Source organism: Microtus ochrogaster, assembly GCF_000317375.1.
Source record: "Microtus ochrogaster isolate Prairie Vole_2 chromosome 6 unlocalized genomic scaffold, MicOch1.0 chr6_random_2, whole genome shotgun sequence".
Taxonomy (NCBI): Eukaryota; Metazoa; Chordata; class Mammalia; order Rodentia; family Cricetidae; genus Microtus; species Microtus ochrogaster.
Genome location: NW_004949095.1, coordinates 4,560,667 through 4,575,649, shown reverse-complemented (window position 1 = coordinate 4,575,649; position 14,983 = coordinate 4,560,667). Strand labels below are relative to the sequence as shown.

Genomic DNA, 14,983 nt, shown 5'->3' with positions numbered 1-14,983 from the left:
GGTGCTGCAGTGCACATCTCCAATCCTATCATAACCTGGAGTCAAAGGCAGAAGGACCACAAGTTCAAGGCCAACCTGGGCTATATAGTAAAACCATGTGTGTGTGTGGTGGGGGGGAGAATGTCATTTGAATGGAAGCACAATCTACATTCTCCGCATGCTTTTAACCCCAGAACTTTGGAGGCAGAGGCAGGAGGATCTCTGTGAATTTGAGGCTAGCCTGGTCTACAAAGCAAGTTCTGGGACAGCTAGGGCTACACAGAGTAACCGGTCTCGAAAAACCAATAAATAAATGATAAAAACAAAACATAAGTAGAAATAGGCAACTTGCATATCTATTATTCTGTTCATTCTGTGGCTGATCTTTCAGGCAAATTGATCAATTTAGAAGACTGAAAACAACTGTATTAAGTCTTTTTCATTGGGCACAAGGTAATGAATAAAAAGACTGCAGATATTATCCAAACATAAAAAAAATGATCAAACACAAAGCAAGTGTGGTTGATAACAGCAAATTAAGACACATGTTCTCTGTCTCAGCAGAAGTTGTGTATTTCCTCAAAAATATCTCTCTCACACATGTGTGCACACCTGTAAACATGGAAACACAGTATTTCCAATTACTAAAGTCATGCATCTACTGATGTCATCTGACATGCTGAAACTTAAACTCACAGAGCAGGTGCTGATCCAAGAGACTCCACAATGTCGCCGTCTATCTTAGCAGTCACCACAGCACCCTTGAAGCCATGTTCCACTGGCATCATTTGGGTATCCAATGTGTTAATCCTCCCATTATTTCACTATTCAAAGATGATCTATCTATGTGCCTGGGTGCCGCTTGGCAAAAACTAGACTCCAGAGAAAATGAAGCCTATCTTCCTGACAGACCAGAATGAAGCAGAGAATCAGGACAACAGCTTCATGAACGGCCATGCCCAGCTGAAGCACCCTTAGCAGGCCCCGAAACTCTGATCAAACCAGAAGAGGTCAGAGGTTAGTCTAAAGAGAAACTTCCTCAATTTAAAGTCTCCATGGAAACCATTACAAACATAACAGTAGAGTGAGTGTGTATATGTGTGTGTGTGTGTGTGTGTGTGTGTGTGTGTGAGAGAGAGAGAGAGAGAGAGAGAGAGAGTTAACAGCTGAAAAAAAATCATAAAATCGGATTCAGCTTTACAAAAGTCATAAGCCAGACAAAGTATGAATTATACAACTTGGAATTCTATACTGATCAGCAGAAATGGTAGAAGATGCTAAAAACTGAGTAATTTGGAATCATGAGTTTACTGGGAAAATCACATTAGAAAGCAAATTAATTCTTTAAAATCTTTAGAAGACAGACAGGAATAAAGGCGCCTGCTTTTAATCCCCGCACTTTGGGAGGCAGAAGGAGGTGGATCTCTGTGAGTTTGAGGCCAGATTGGTCTTCAAGACAGCCAGAGCTACATAGTAAGACCCTGTCTCTAAAAAACAAAACAAAAATGTAGAAGATGACATATAGTTTATCATGGGATTCCAGCATTAGTTTATGCTAATACAGCCTGAAGAGACTCAATAAATCTTTACTGAATTAATTCCCAAAGGTAAATTTAACATAGCTTTCCTTAATTTTAAAATACAAATAGATATACATTTAAAAAAAAAAACAAAACCAGTAGCACTTGAAAGAAATCTAGCAGAGTACTAGAGAAATCAACAAGAGAATGCTCAATGGAATATCAAAAATTATTATGTACAAAAAAGATTAAATAATAAAAAATGATTTAATTGGTTAGTGCACAAACATCAGACATTTGAATCATTCCAGTCTCTCAATATATAAAATTTTAGCCCATGAACCAAAAATAACAGGGAATAGGTACAGAAAAGGAAATTAACCTCAAAACTTCTCCATCTAGATTTATCATACAAAGTTTAAATACTCCCAAATGTTAAGAACTAAAAAACAGCCAGGCAGAGGTGGCACACGTCTTTAATCCCAGCGCTCAGAAGGCAGAGTCAGGCGGATCTCTGTGAGCTCGAGGCCAGCCTGGTCTACAGAGTGAGCTCCAGGACAGGCTCCAAAGCTACATAGAGAAACCCTGTCTTGAAAAAGTAAAAAGAAAAGAAAAAAAGAAGAAGAAGAACTAAAATGCAAGGCTAAATTCTCAAAGCAGTTTTAAAAACTGAAGTAGTAGCCCAGTATGATGCGGTATCAGTAACAGAGGTACAGCTTGGCTACTTCAGGTCTAAGATGCCTTAGTTCTTGACAATATATATCACACTCCCTTTGCTATAACAGCCAATACTGAATGTTGCAAAGCAGGCAGTGAAAACAAGAGAAATTAAGCATATTCACATATATGCACATACAAACCCACAGAAAAGGAACAAACCACCAACAAAGCAGTGGTTCCAGGTTTACTTGCTTAATACACTTTTAAGTTTTCTATTTACATTAAAATGTGAAGTGATGTCCAATATCTGCTTATACATTACAGACACATATACCCTTAGTTATTCTCATACACAATATGGTGAAAATTGTGAAATAGTTATATTTAGTCCATGTTGAAATTTCACAGCATAAATCTAAATATAAAAATAAGATTATTAAGTACTTCAAATACTACATACTGATGATATTGAGACCATTATAGAGATTTTGGCTTAAGAACAGAAATTAAGACAAATTTCCTATTGTTTTATAATTCCTAATTTATTATGGCTCTTCAGCTATTCCCCTACATTGAGGGAAATACAAGGTAAAGCACACAGCTATCCACTCATGGAAACTGATCTGCAACGCGGTTCTGAGTTACAAGGGAAGCACATGAGGCCAGCTCCAAATACCAATAGCAGTCCTGGAAAAGGTCACAAGGCTCCAATATAATCGGACCAAATGTCTCAGGACTCTTAAGGGAATAGAATATAAAACACACATACCAAAAAGCTAGAAAACTTTGAATGCTGAGTAATGAAGTATGAGAAAAAGAACCCAGGAGATTCCGTGTGGCAGGCCTTCGGAGCCTTGCGTTTGTACTAGCTAGTGACGGAACTGACTCAGCTTCCAGGTTAACTTAGTTAGCCTGCCAGAGCCTAGCTTCCTCAGCTCTAAGCAAGGATTATACCCTGTCTCCTTCAGAACTGTCAGAAAGGCCAGCTGAGACTAACTCTGGATTTCACCTAGTACATACATTAAAAGCATCATATAATGATGCAAACTATTTGAGCACAGAATACATTATAATATAAATTACTCATTCACCAAATTTATATTATATAGCCCCATTAACTTTTGTGTTACTATATTTTTAAGATAAACGTGCAATAAAAACTTACTGGAAAGTTTATGTATTATAAAGTATGCAGGGCAGGACTCATTTCAGAAGAAAAGAATGTAACCTTTCCTAAGGTCCCAACCCTCTTTTTAAAATGAACCAACATGACAGAATACTTAGATTTTTACTAATGTTTTTCAAATATATTAAAAATTCAACTTAAGGAGAAACTGAAAAACTCCAAGATGTCAAATCATGTATTATGTCTACATAATTAAGCAGTCATTGTACCTAAAGGAATATTAAATTGACAGCTGTCATCACTAAATCCAAATCTAGATCCAAATCGCCTAATCTCACCAGTCCCAGTGTGCACACCAGACATCCCAACCTCAACTTACATGAGCTCACTAGTGCAGAAGTGTAGTCACTGCAAGATGGGATGTGACGCCTTAAAGTCAGTCACAGTTTTAAGCTACACCACTGCATTCATTTCAGATGATGAATGAAGCATCTTTATATGAACACACAAATACAGGCTAACAAATTACTTCCTTTCCTCAACTGTCAAACCCTAAAGCTCAGACAAGTGCACACACAGACTGGACACATAAACACCCGATGGGAGTGTCAGATGTGTACTGCTCGCCACTTCCCCTGGGAGCAACCAAAAGATTACACCAGGTTAAACCAGGGGTCCAGTAGATTCATTCGGTAATACACAAAAGAGACAGAATAGCAAGAATTCTACAACTTCTAAAAACTGTTTAACCCTTTAAAGAGAAATATGGCACACCATTCTGTGTTCTTACTAATAAATCATGTTTTTTTCTATCAGACATTACTCTCCTCTATGTAGAAACTAATAAATTTGATGCAAAATAAATTGATTTCTGTTCCTAATATAATAACAGGATATATCATAATATTCTATTAGAATAATGCTTTGTAGTCTTCTATAATTTCTGTATAACTTGTTATAATTTCTAATTAAAATACTCTACTTTTTTACTAATAAAAATTTTAAAATTATTTTTTAAACTAAGCAAAAATTATTCTTACATTATTTGGAACTTTTAACATTTAGAATTCAGTTAGTCTACTTAAATGTACAATTATTTTACTTAAAAAGTTCTACTGTACAAATAAAATGAAGCCTTCATTTTATAATGAATAATGAGTTGCAAAGAATACAAGTTTGATCCAAACTTCCCAATAAATGTAGGTTACCAGGAAATCTGTGTTGCTTAATTTTCTTACTTACATCAACCACATAGGAAAACAAAACTTTTTCTTATTTTTCAGTTTTAAACCTATTAACACAAGGCTAACATTTGGATATAAAGATAATAAAATGTTCCTTCTTAAAATATCATCTTGACCATTAATCAAAATTAATTTAAAATCTTAATTACATCCTAAAATTTTAGTTCCTGTTATTTTATTGTGTCTATAAGAGAAATAAACACAAAATAAGCACAGGTGTATGTATGTCACAGAAAAGGCAGGGCAATGTTAGTTGTGAAACACTGCCCTCTATAGGACAGTTTTTTAAATAAAACTGACAACCGAATTTATTCAACACAATATAGTTCAGCCAACAAATTTTGAATTTTCCTGCCAGCCTTGTTCCTGAAGCAAAATTATTCTCCTCTCTAAGACTGTGTTTTCAGTGCAGGGAACCCAGGACCTCGTGCATTCCAAATTTTGAATTTTCCTGCCAGCCTTGTTCCTGAAGCAAAATTATTCTCCTCTCTAAGACTGTGTTTTCAGTGCAGGGAACCCAGGACCTCGTGCATTCCGGGCAAGTGCTTCACCACTGAGCCCTCCTTTTCCATGTGTGTTCCACACCACAGACACGACTGCCAGATGAGTTCAGTTCAACTCGATAATTACTAACACAGTTTCTGCTTGCAGTGCTGTGAGCACGGGACAGCCTAAATTATGATGTGTCTGCAGCACAGGAGAGATTCCAAGTGCCAAGTACGACAGGAGACATTCTGCACTCCAGGATGCCTCAAGGAGAAAGCCCCATCAGGCGAAGATGAACTGGGCTGAGTCTCACACCCAGAGAACAACGGAGCTGATACTGAAAAGAACAACATGTGGGGCCAACAGTATTAACAGCTCTGGGCTGCGCTTCAAATTTGGGGACACGTAAAAATAAAGAGCAACAACAACAAAAAACAAAAACAGATGCCAGGCCTCTGTCCAGTCCACCGAGGAAACCTGGGTGCAGTTTGAGTGCCTATATTCTTAAGTCTCCTACAGAGGCCTCCACCTCCCAAGAGCCAGATGACAGACATCTGATTCAATGCCTGGGTTTTTAATGAATTATTTACAGATAAAAGACAAGGGGATGATGCTACCCAAATTAGATAACAGTAGCTCTGCAAAGGCTAGACAGCTACCAGGCATCTAGACAACTACTTTAATCCGGCTACTGGAACAAAAGAAAGGAGACTGTCAGTTCTCCCACTATGCTACGTATCTTCCTAGATACACACAGGTAAAATAAAAATGATCCAAGAAAGAGATGACCTCACTAGTCTGTAGTAACATCGAAATCTAAGAAGTTTTTTGTTGTTTGGGTTTTTTTTTTTTAAGAGAAAGGGAATAATCAGTGAAAACTAAGTATCAACAATAGCACCGAAACTCACAGAAAATCCTGGCAACGATAATAAAACCTTCATCTTATTGACTATGAACTTTGCTCCCTCTGGTGGTTATGAGAGGTTTTACTAGGTGTGAGTAAATGAAAAACTACAAGAACTATCCAGACTTACCACTTAGGAAGCTGACAAATGAATGTCCAATTTATAGCTTCGGATGTACTAAAAACTTTATGAATTGTGAAGTATTTCTTGAGATACCAAAACTTACCGGTCTTTGGAACTCTACTTATTTTAATAATTACAGATTCTCAGTAGTCTTGTTTCTTTATGAAAACAGACTTTTACACAAATGCACTGCACTCCCATACCCTTCCCACTCCCACTGACATCAGCATTTGTGTGCCATGTAAGCAGCTCTAAGAATTACATACTTGGGACCACACTTCTAAACAGCAGGGCTTGATGTAGGAGTGTTTCTAGGGACTTTCTAAGGTTTCATTTTATACTCTCCCACACTTTCTATATTTTTGTTCCATATATTTTATGCCTGTATTAATTTTATTAAGATATTATTTGCTGGACAATGTAATATCTTTTCTTTTTACAAGCTTATGATTGTTGTATTATACTGTAGAAATATTTCCCTTTCATCCAGAGAAAAGCTGTAGTCCTGACAAGACACTACTGTGTACCCGCTCCACTTTATTTTCCAGTTCTCTGCCCCTCGTGCCCTCCCACAGGTAGCCCTGGCAGTTTGTAGAGCACACTAGATATGACCCAGTCATACTAGATTTGTATTATCTAGTCCTCTGTAGTCTCTGGAATGTTCTTTCCCGTGTGTGTGGCTCACTTTTTCACTTCCTAAATGTTCAAGGCCACCTTTTCAGTGAGCCTTGCCTAATCATCATATTTAAATTATTCCCACCTCCTGGTACACCCTAGGCATCTCCCCTGCTTTCTGTCCATGGTATTGATCACCTTCTGAAACACTGTAGTATCTATTAATTTATCTTATACTTATCCTTGCCATAGGATAAGCTCCTCCAAGCAGGGACTGTTTGGCTGTGCTTAGCAGCTGCTATATATCCCAGTTTCCATGAACTATAACTTATACACAATAAAGAATAATTAATGTATAGGGTAATGATTAATAATTCTTTAACAAATGCTAAAAAAATACAAGTTACTATATTTCATAGAATGAAGGCTTGTCTGATTCTAGAATTCAAAATAAAGCCAATTAAAGTCTAAAAACAAACAACCTATTTGAGGATTATCAATACTAGATAAAGCAATTAAAATCTTTAAAAAGAAAAAAGTCATTTTATAATTGATTCAATATAATACTACTCTTGTACACATTAGGATAAAATTTAACTACATATCAGGAATATGTGATGTTGTATTTTAATCATGAAATCTGGAGCAGAGTTCAAATTTAACCACATTCCTTGTAAGTACCTGAACCCTTTGCACAGAACTCAAACAGTGGCCATCACACCATTCACCACTGGGAAAAATCTCTCCAAAGGAGCTAGGGAAAATAGAAAGTACTATTTAGGAATCAAGAAAAAAATCTAATTTTTAATTTAGAAAAAAATCTCTTCCAGAACTGTTAATATATTTACCAGGGTATAAAAAAATAAGGGTCTTTTTGTCCAGAACAGAAAATACAATCAAACTACCTCAGAACTTACAATGCTATGTATTTACAAGTAAGGCAGATATTAATACATGGACAGGGCAGTCAGATTAAAAAGGATCTTCATCTCCCAAGTAAGCTGGCAGGTGGAGACTAGAATACAATTATTTTCCATCTCCATCAAAATTTTACAAAACTGCCTGCCCTCCATAGTGGCTAAACTTCATCAAACTGAGCGCTTCAGTACAGTTTTCACTGTCAAGGAAACACCTGGGGACAGAGCCTCCACAACAAATCTGCAGTCATGTTATCCAACTTTCTTTCCATCCTAGGCTAGAGCAATGAGTTGATGATCTGAGGGAAGCAGGAGCCTGCTCTGCTGGAGAAAGAGGTCCCAAACATGACAAGTCGGAAGGTAAGGGTGTGCCCTTGACTATTAGGGTGATTTCAAGGTGTCAGCACAAACTTCAGGAAAGTGAATAGAGCTATACAGGATACACATGTGGCAATTACATAAGCACAATCATACATGTCTGTATCTAGATGTCCATATATGTACATGTATACATGATAGTATAAGTGTATCTACCAATAAACACACGTTTGAGTATAAGTATTTCTTAGGTCTGTCTGCTGAGGAAGCCTAGAAACAATGTCCCCTGTAGCAATAAGTATATCAAACATTCAGACCTTCACGTCTTGTTGTAGGCTATTATTTTAAGGTTTGTTACATTTGTTTACGCTCTGGAACATTTGTTTAATGATGTAAAAATGTGTTGCTTTTGTTTATGCTGCATTTGCTTAACTCTGTAAAGTTGTGATTCTTTGCCTGCCTAAAACACTTAATGATCTAATAAAGAGCTGAGTGGCCAATAGCAAGGCAGTAGCAAGGACAGGTGGGCCTCACAGCAGAGAGAATAAATAGAAGGAGAAACCTGGGAAAAAGAGGAGGAAGGAACAATAAGAGAAGAGGAGGACGCTGGGGGCCAGCCACCCAGCAAGCCACAGAGAAAGAAGAAAAGAAAGGCATACAGAATAGAGAAAGATAAAAGTCCAGAGGCAAAATGTAGATGGGATAATTTAAGATAAGAAAAATTGGCTAGAAACAAGCCAAGCTGAGGCCAGGCATTCATAAGTAAGAAAAAGCCTCTGTGTGTTTTATTTGGGAGCTGGAGGCAGGCCCCCCCAAAAAAGCCAAAGAGTAAAGAGTAAAAAACTAACAAATACTATTTTTTATTAAAATGCCTAGAGAAAAACAGCTGATTCCAGGGATAAGACTAAGAAAGCATCAAATGAGCCAGTACAGTACAGTTGAATTGAGTCCTGAAATCAATCAGACACTGGTGAAATGGCTCAACAGATAGAACCTGATGCTCGATGACCTGAGTTTGATCCCTGGGACACCATGATGGAAGGAGAGAGCCAGGTCCACAATTTATCCTCTGATCTCCACACTTCCAGTTTGATCTCTCTCTCTCTCTCTCTCTCTCTCTCTCTCTCTCTCTCTCTCTCTCTCTCTCTCTCTCTCTCTCATGGCACATCTCTCTCTCTCTCTCTCTCTCTCTCACACACACACACACACACACATACACACACACACACACACAGAGGCAGGCAGGGGTGGGATGAATAGAATAGTTATAAAATAAAACTTTATAAAAGGAGGTGAGGGGCTGATGAGACGGCTCAGTGGCTAAGTGCAGTTTGTTCTTCCAGAGGACCCAAAGTCAGGTCCCAGCACCCACACAGCAGCTAACAACCATCAATAACTCCAATTCCAGCAGATCTGATACCCTCTTCTGATCTCCATGGACACTACACACATGTGATACACAGACATACATGCTAGTAAAACACCCGTACACATAAAGTAAAAATTTCAACAATAAACCCCCACATGTCCATATGGACCCTAACCTTAGGCATCTGACTTGAAGGTGTCTTTGCATGAGTGTGGTGCTAGGGTGACTCGACTCGCAATCGCAGCACTTTGGAGGCTGAGGTATAGAACAACTACACGTTTGAGGCCAGCCTCTGCTACACAGTGAGATCTTGTCTTTAAAGGAGGCGGGGGGGGGGATTAAAGAAAATCTTCACAGATATATGTACCATGAATAATAAAAACCCAGAGACAGATACTGGGATTCAACCTGCAGATCAGAAAAGCAGCCAAACCACTAGAGAGCTCTTACCTCTATGAAATCTTCAGATTGAAAGAGAGTTCCTATCTCATTTTGTCTTATATTCCTCTCTAGTGCTGAGTTTAAAGGCACTGCCCAGCCTCTGTGGCCAACTGGGATTAAAGGTGTTTGCCACCACTGCCTGGCCTATATCGCTGACTAGTGTGGCTGTTTTGCGTTCTGATGGTCAGACAAGCTTTATTTATAAAATACAAATGAAATATTACTAAAGATGTAAACTGAGGTCATGCTGGATTAGGGTGGACTGATGTCCTCACACAAGAAAGGAGAGGGAGATTCGGATAGAGAAACCTGGCCATGGGAATACAAAGGCGGACACTGGAGCTTGGCCACCGTGATGGCTAATCTTGATTGTCAACTTGACACACCTTGGAAGAGGGAACTTCAACTGAGGATCTGCCTCCAACAGAGTGGCCTGTGGGCATGTCTGTGGGGTATTTGCTTGACTGCCAATTGATGTAGAGGACCCAGCCCAGGAGTAGAACCATCCCTAGGCAGGTGGGCCTGGACTATCCACGAAAGGTTCTGAACAGGAGCCTGGAAGGGAGCCAGCAAGCACCGTTCCTTCATGGTCTCTGCTTCAGTTCCTGCCTCTAGGTCCTGCCTTGAGTCTCTGCCTCAAGTTCCCCCAGTGACAGACTGTAATCTATAGGCCAAACAAACCTTTTCTCACCAAGTCCCTTGCTGGTCACTATTCTACCACAGCAACAGAGGGACAAACTAGGGCAGTCACCACAAGGCACAGAATGTCTGCAGGCCACCAGAAGATGAAGAAGGATCTTCTCCACACATGCTAACTCATTTCAGACGTCTGCTCTCCGGACTAGGAGACAACCAGTTTCTGATGTTTTAAGCAGCTGTGACAGCAGTGCTAGGAAACACTATCTTGTGTCAGTAAGAAAGGAAAAAAATGCTCCAAGGATTGGGGTATATGAAAAGGACATGGGCTGGTTTGAAGATTCTTTCAGCAGACGAATTATTTCAATGGATTATACTGCATGAATAAAACAGAAATCTGTAAGTCTATACACTATAAACACATAAGTGTTGGGAAAGGCAATCAAGTATGGGTGCAGAAAATCCCTACACATTCTGGCTCAATTGATCAGGCCCTCAGCACTCTCTTATGCAGGCCATTTCTCAGGACTTTGTGACCAGCAAGACACCTTTGGGAATGCAGTAGCACCTCTCTGGCCCCTGACAAACAGCACGCTTGCTGTAAGTTGTAAATTCCCATAGCTCAGTGCTTTCTTTCCCTCTAGCACAGCCACTGCATAGACAGAAATCCAGCTAACCCTAATGGTGTCATCCCCATGGGACTCAGGAGATGTGGGAAACACTGCATAGACAGAAATCCAGCTAACCCTAATGGTGTTGAAAGACCCTCAGAGAGTGTCTTTCAGTCTGGGGAGACCCTTCCCAAGGAACAGCGAGACCACTTGTGCGGATGAAAACAGCAAGAGGTTTATTCAGATACACAGGTACCTGGGGCGTCCAAGTCTCTCGGAGGACTGGCGCGCTGTCCGGCTGGGGTAGCGGGTTTTTGTAGGGTAAAGGGAGCAGAAGCGAGGTTACAGAAGCGAGATGCATAGTTACAGGGTTTTCATTGGTTAGTTTGAATATGGCCGAGTTCAAGTCGGGACAAGGTCCCTGGTTCCCGAGAATTCAGATATGGGCTGCCTTGGCTCTTGTCTAGGGCAGACAGGGTGTCTTTCACGGTATTCACCGTTCCTCCCCCGGCCCAGCCACAGGTGTCTCTATCTCGTTTTGGCAGCTTCTAAACTGCCCTTTGTTAAAACCCTGAATATTCAGTACAAGCCTTGCAAAATGGTGTTACCAGTGCTAAGTTGTTTAACAAGCTGGGCGGGGGTCTTTCAGTGTCATCCCCATGGGACTCAGGAGGTGTGGGAAACTGATGCAAACCAAATGAAGCTCATGCAGTTTGCCAAGTCTTGAATAATAAAGTCTTTGGGCTCTGACCCAGGATCCGCCAGCCTTCTGCCAGCATTTAAGAAACAGGCTAACTTAACAGGGCAAAACCGCAGACATCCCACACTTCTTTTCCTAATAGACAGATGGGTGGATGACTGTGTGACAGAGAAACTGAGAAATGAAAAGCTCCTTATGTCTTGGTTAGGGTTACTACTGTTGTAATAAAACACCATGACCAACTTGGGAGGAAAGGGTTTATCTGGCTTATGCTTCCACATCATAGTTCATCATCAAAGGAAGTCAGGACAGGAACTCAAGCCGGGCAGGAACCTGAAGGCTGGAGCAGATGCAGAGGCCATGGAGGCTCCCAGGACTACAAGATCAGGAGTGGCCCCACCCACCCTGAGCTGACCCTCCCATGTCAATCACTAATTAAGAAATGTCCACGTTATGGAGGCATTTTATCAATTATTGATGGTCCCTCCTATCTGATAATTATGCCCGTGTTAAAACGGTATAAAATTAAGCAGGATGCCTTCACACAGTTTAATACAAAATAAAAATAAAACAAACAATGGAGTTAGAAAATCCTTAATTAATGTTTAAAACTAGTAGGTGAAATCTTATTAGGAAAACAGCATGTGTCTAGAAAGTCTCAAAGTGCTCCGCACAAGTTACTTACGGTGAAACACAGGGACGGCACACTTCTGTGCTATTCCTCCTAAAATGTGCAACCTGAAGCTAATTATAACCAATCCAAAGGAGAGACATTTCTCAAAATGGCTCTTATTAAAATCAACAACAATAAAAACAAAAGCACAGGTAAGAAAGAAAGAGAAAGCCCAAGAAACTGCTGTACAGAAGCCTAAAGAAATATGGCAAGGGAATACAATGCATCATTCTAAATCAGGTTGGTAGGATTTGTAGCAAATAACTAGAAAGGGCATTGTTAAGTAAATGAAAAATGTGATTATGTACTACAGATTCCACAGTAAGGGTGGATCAATATTAAAATTCTAATCTTTGTGGAAGCTTTCTAAGATATACATATATACATGAAAATAAGTTAAAATAAAATTTCTGATTTTGATAATCAAGGTACAGTTATGAAAGTGCTTGTTCTTAGGAAATAAATACTGAGTATTTAGGGTAAATGAACATGGTCTCCAATTTATAACAAACAGTTTAGAAAAAATATTTATACAAATATGTGCTATAGATGTGTGTATGAATATGTAAACAGAACAAAGCAAACATAACTGGTAAATCTAGATAAAGGCCACACAGAAGATCCTTCTTCTATTGAAATTCTTTTAAACTGTGAATATTAAAACTTACCTTCCCCCTGCCAAAACTACAGAAATAAAGACACTGATGACCACTGATCAATACATTCTTGAAGGAAAACACAAATGAAAACACAAAGAGTTACATTATTATAACTTCACATAGTCATCTACAGACAGGTTTCTGTTGTGTTTCTGTGTGCGAGTGAGTGTGTATGTGTGTGTTTCAAACAGCAGGTCTGGTACAGTTAAGTCATTAAGCATGGGTCTAACTTCTAATGCTATCGTTTGTTCCTTAACTGTGGACAGTTTAGTGAATTTCCTAACTTTTAAAGTACAGACAATAATAGTTTCTAACTTCGAAGATTTCTGTGGCAGTTTCAAAGGACCACACGTGCAAACCCAGCCCATACACAGTGTTTTCATTTCACTTCTCAGAAACAAACTCAGAAAAAGAAAGTAACTCTTTTTGTTGTTGTTGTTCTTAGTGCTAGGATTTGAACCCAGGGCTTCAGAATTGCTAAGCAAGTGCTCTAACACTGAGCTCATCTTTAGTCCAAAGAATCACTCTTTTTATCCTAAATGATTAATGTCAAAGCTCTCCTGAAACCAAAGTTATTATATTATACCTCTTACCAATCCAAAAGCAAAGGAGAAACAAAAAAGAGAAAAAAGTTAAAAAGGACCAGCCTAGAGTGTGTAAACTAAAAATTGAGAAGTATACAGCACACACATTCACAGAAACACACAAATGTATATGAAATGAACGTCATTGTTTGTCTTTATTTTGTTTCAGCTTGAGACAGGGATTCAGTAATGTCACTATCGTGGAATTCCTTATGTAGACTAGGCTGAGATCTATCTGCTTCTGCCTGGCTGTCTTTACAAGACTGCAATTTTGTTTGTTTTGTTTTTTACTTTTTCAAGACAGGGTTTCTTGTGTAGCCCTGGGCTGCCCTGGAACTCACTGTGTAAACTCAGGAATAGGCTTGCCGCTGCCTCCCAAGTGCTGGGATTTAAGGTGTGTGCCATCACTGTCTGGCAACATTAAAATATATTTAGAAAAATATATTAAAGAAATTATATTCAATTCCCATCATCACCAACAAAAAATAGTAAAATTTGATAAATATTCTAAGATGCCATTAAATAAATATTTAATAAGAAAAAATCTCTAACCACATTTTAACAGTCATAGTAGAAATTTACTGCATAAGTAAGGTACTGAAGGTTTAAAAAAAAAAACACAAATTCAAATATATACCAGAATTTATATATTCAAATGCCTCCAAAGGCCATGAACCAGAAGGAGCCACCTGTAAACCAGCAGGAAAACACCAAGCCCACGGGCCAAGACCTAGAATTCACAGTCTGAGCTCAGCTCGGAGGCATCTGTTTGACCACTGACCTTCAGATCTGCGACTAAGGACATGTGTGGCATCTGCATACTGCTGCTTTAGAGAAGATTATGAAATGGAAAACAGTGATATTCATACACATGCAAGGGGAGGAGGGACTTCTCAGGTCCCCAAGAGGAAGTCAGCAAGAAAGCTGTTCTGTCGGCCATCTGTTAGTCTCTGAACACTTAAGATCCATTCTGATGTCAAGACACACAATTTTAGGGTTCCTAACAACTCCTTAGACCCCACGACTGATGTGACAAATTTTTCCCATACTTGTAACTTACAATTGATGTGCCCACGAAAAAGCTACCACAAAACACCTTCAAGTTTTTAATTCATTCACTCTAAAATGTTTGCCATATAATGTGTCTATACACATACACACACACACACACACACACACGCACACACGCACGCACGCACGCACACACGCACACACTGCACCAAGACAGGTACTATGTATTGCATGCCTTTGATCCCAGCACTCAGGCGGCAGAAGCAGGTGGATCTCTGAGTTTGAAGCCAGAGTTAATGAGACTCAAAAACAAAACAAAATTCAAAGTTATCTGCATTTGTAATCATTATGACCCAACCTCTAGCCTACAGACTTTTCACCAGTTTTCCTGTTTTTAATATCTTGA

The 14,983-nt window shown here is 39.2% G+C and overlaps 1 protein-coding gene across 1 annotated transcript in view; it reads right to left on the bottom strand.

The window, feature by feature from the left end:
- The window catches only part of Acbd6 (acyl-CoA binding domain containing 6), a 151,075-nt gene that overhangs the window by 125,772 nt on the left and 10,320 nt on the right, over window positions 1–14,983 (bottom strand). The gene's annotated exons all lie outside the window — the stretch shown is intronic.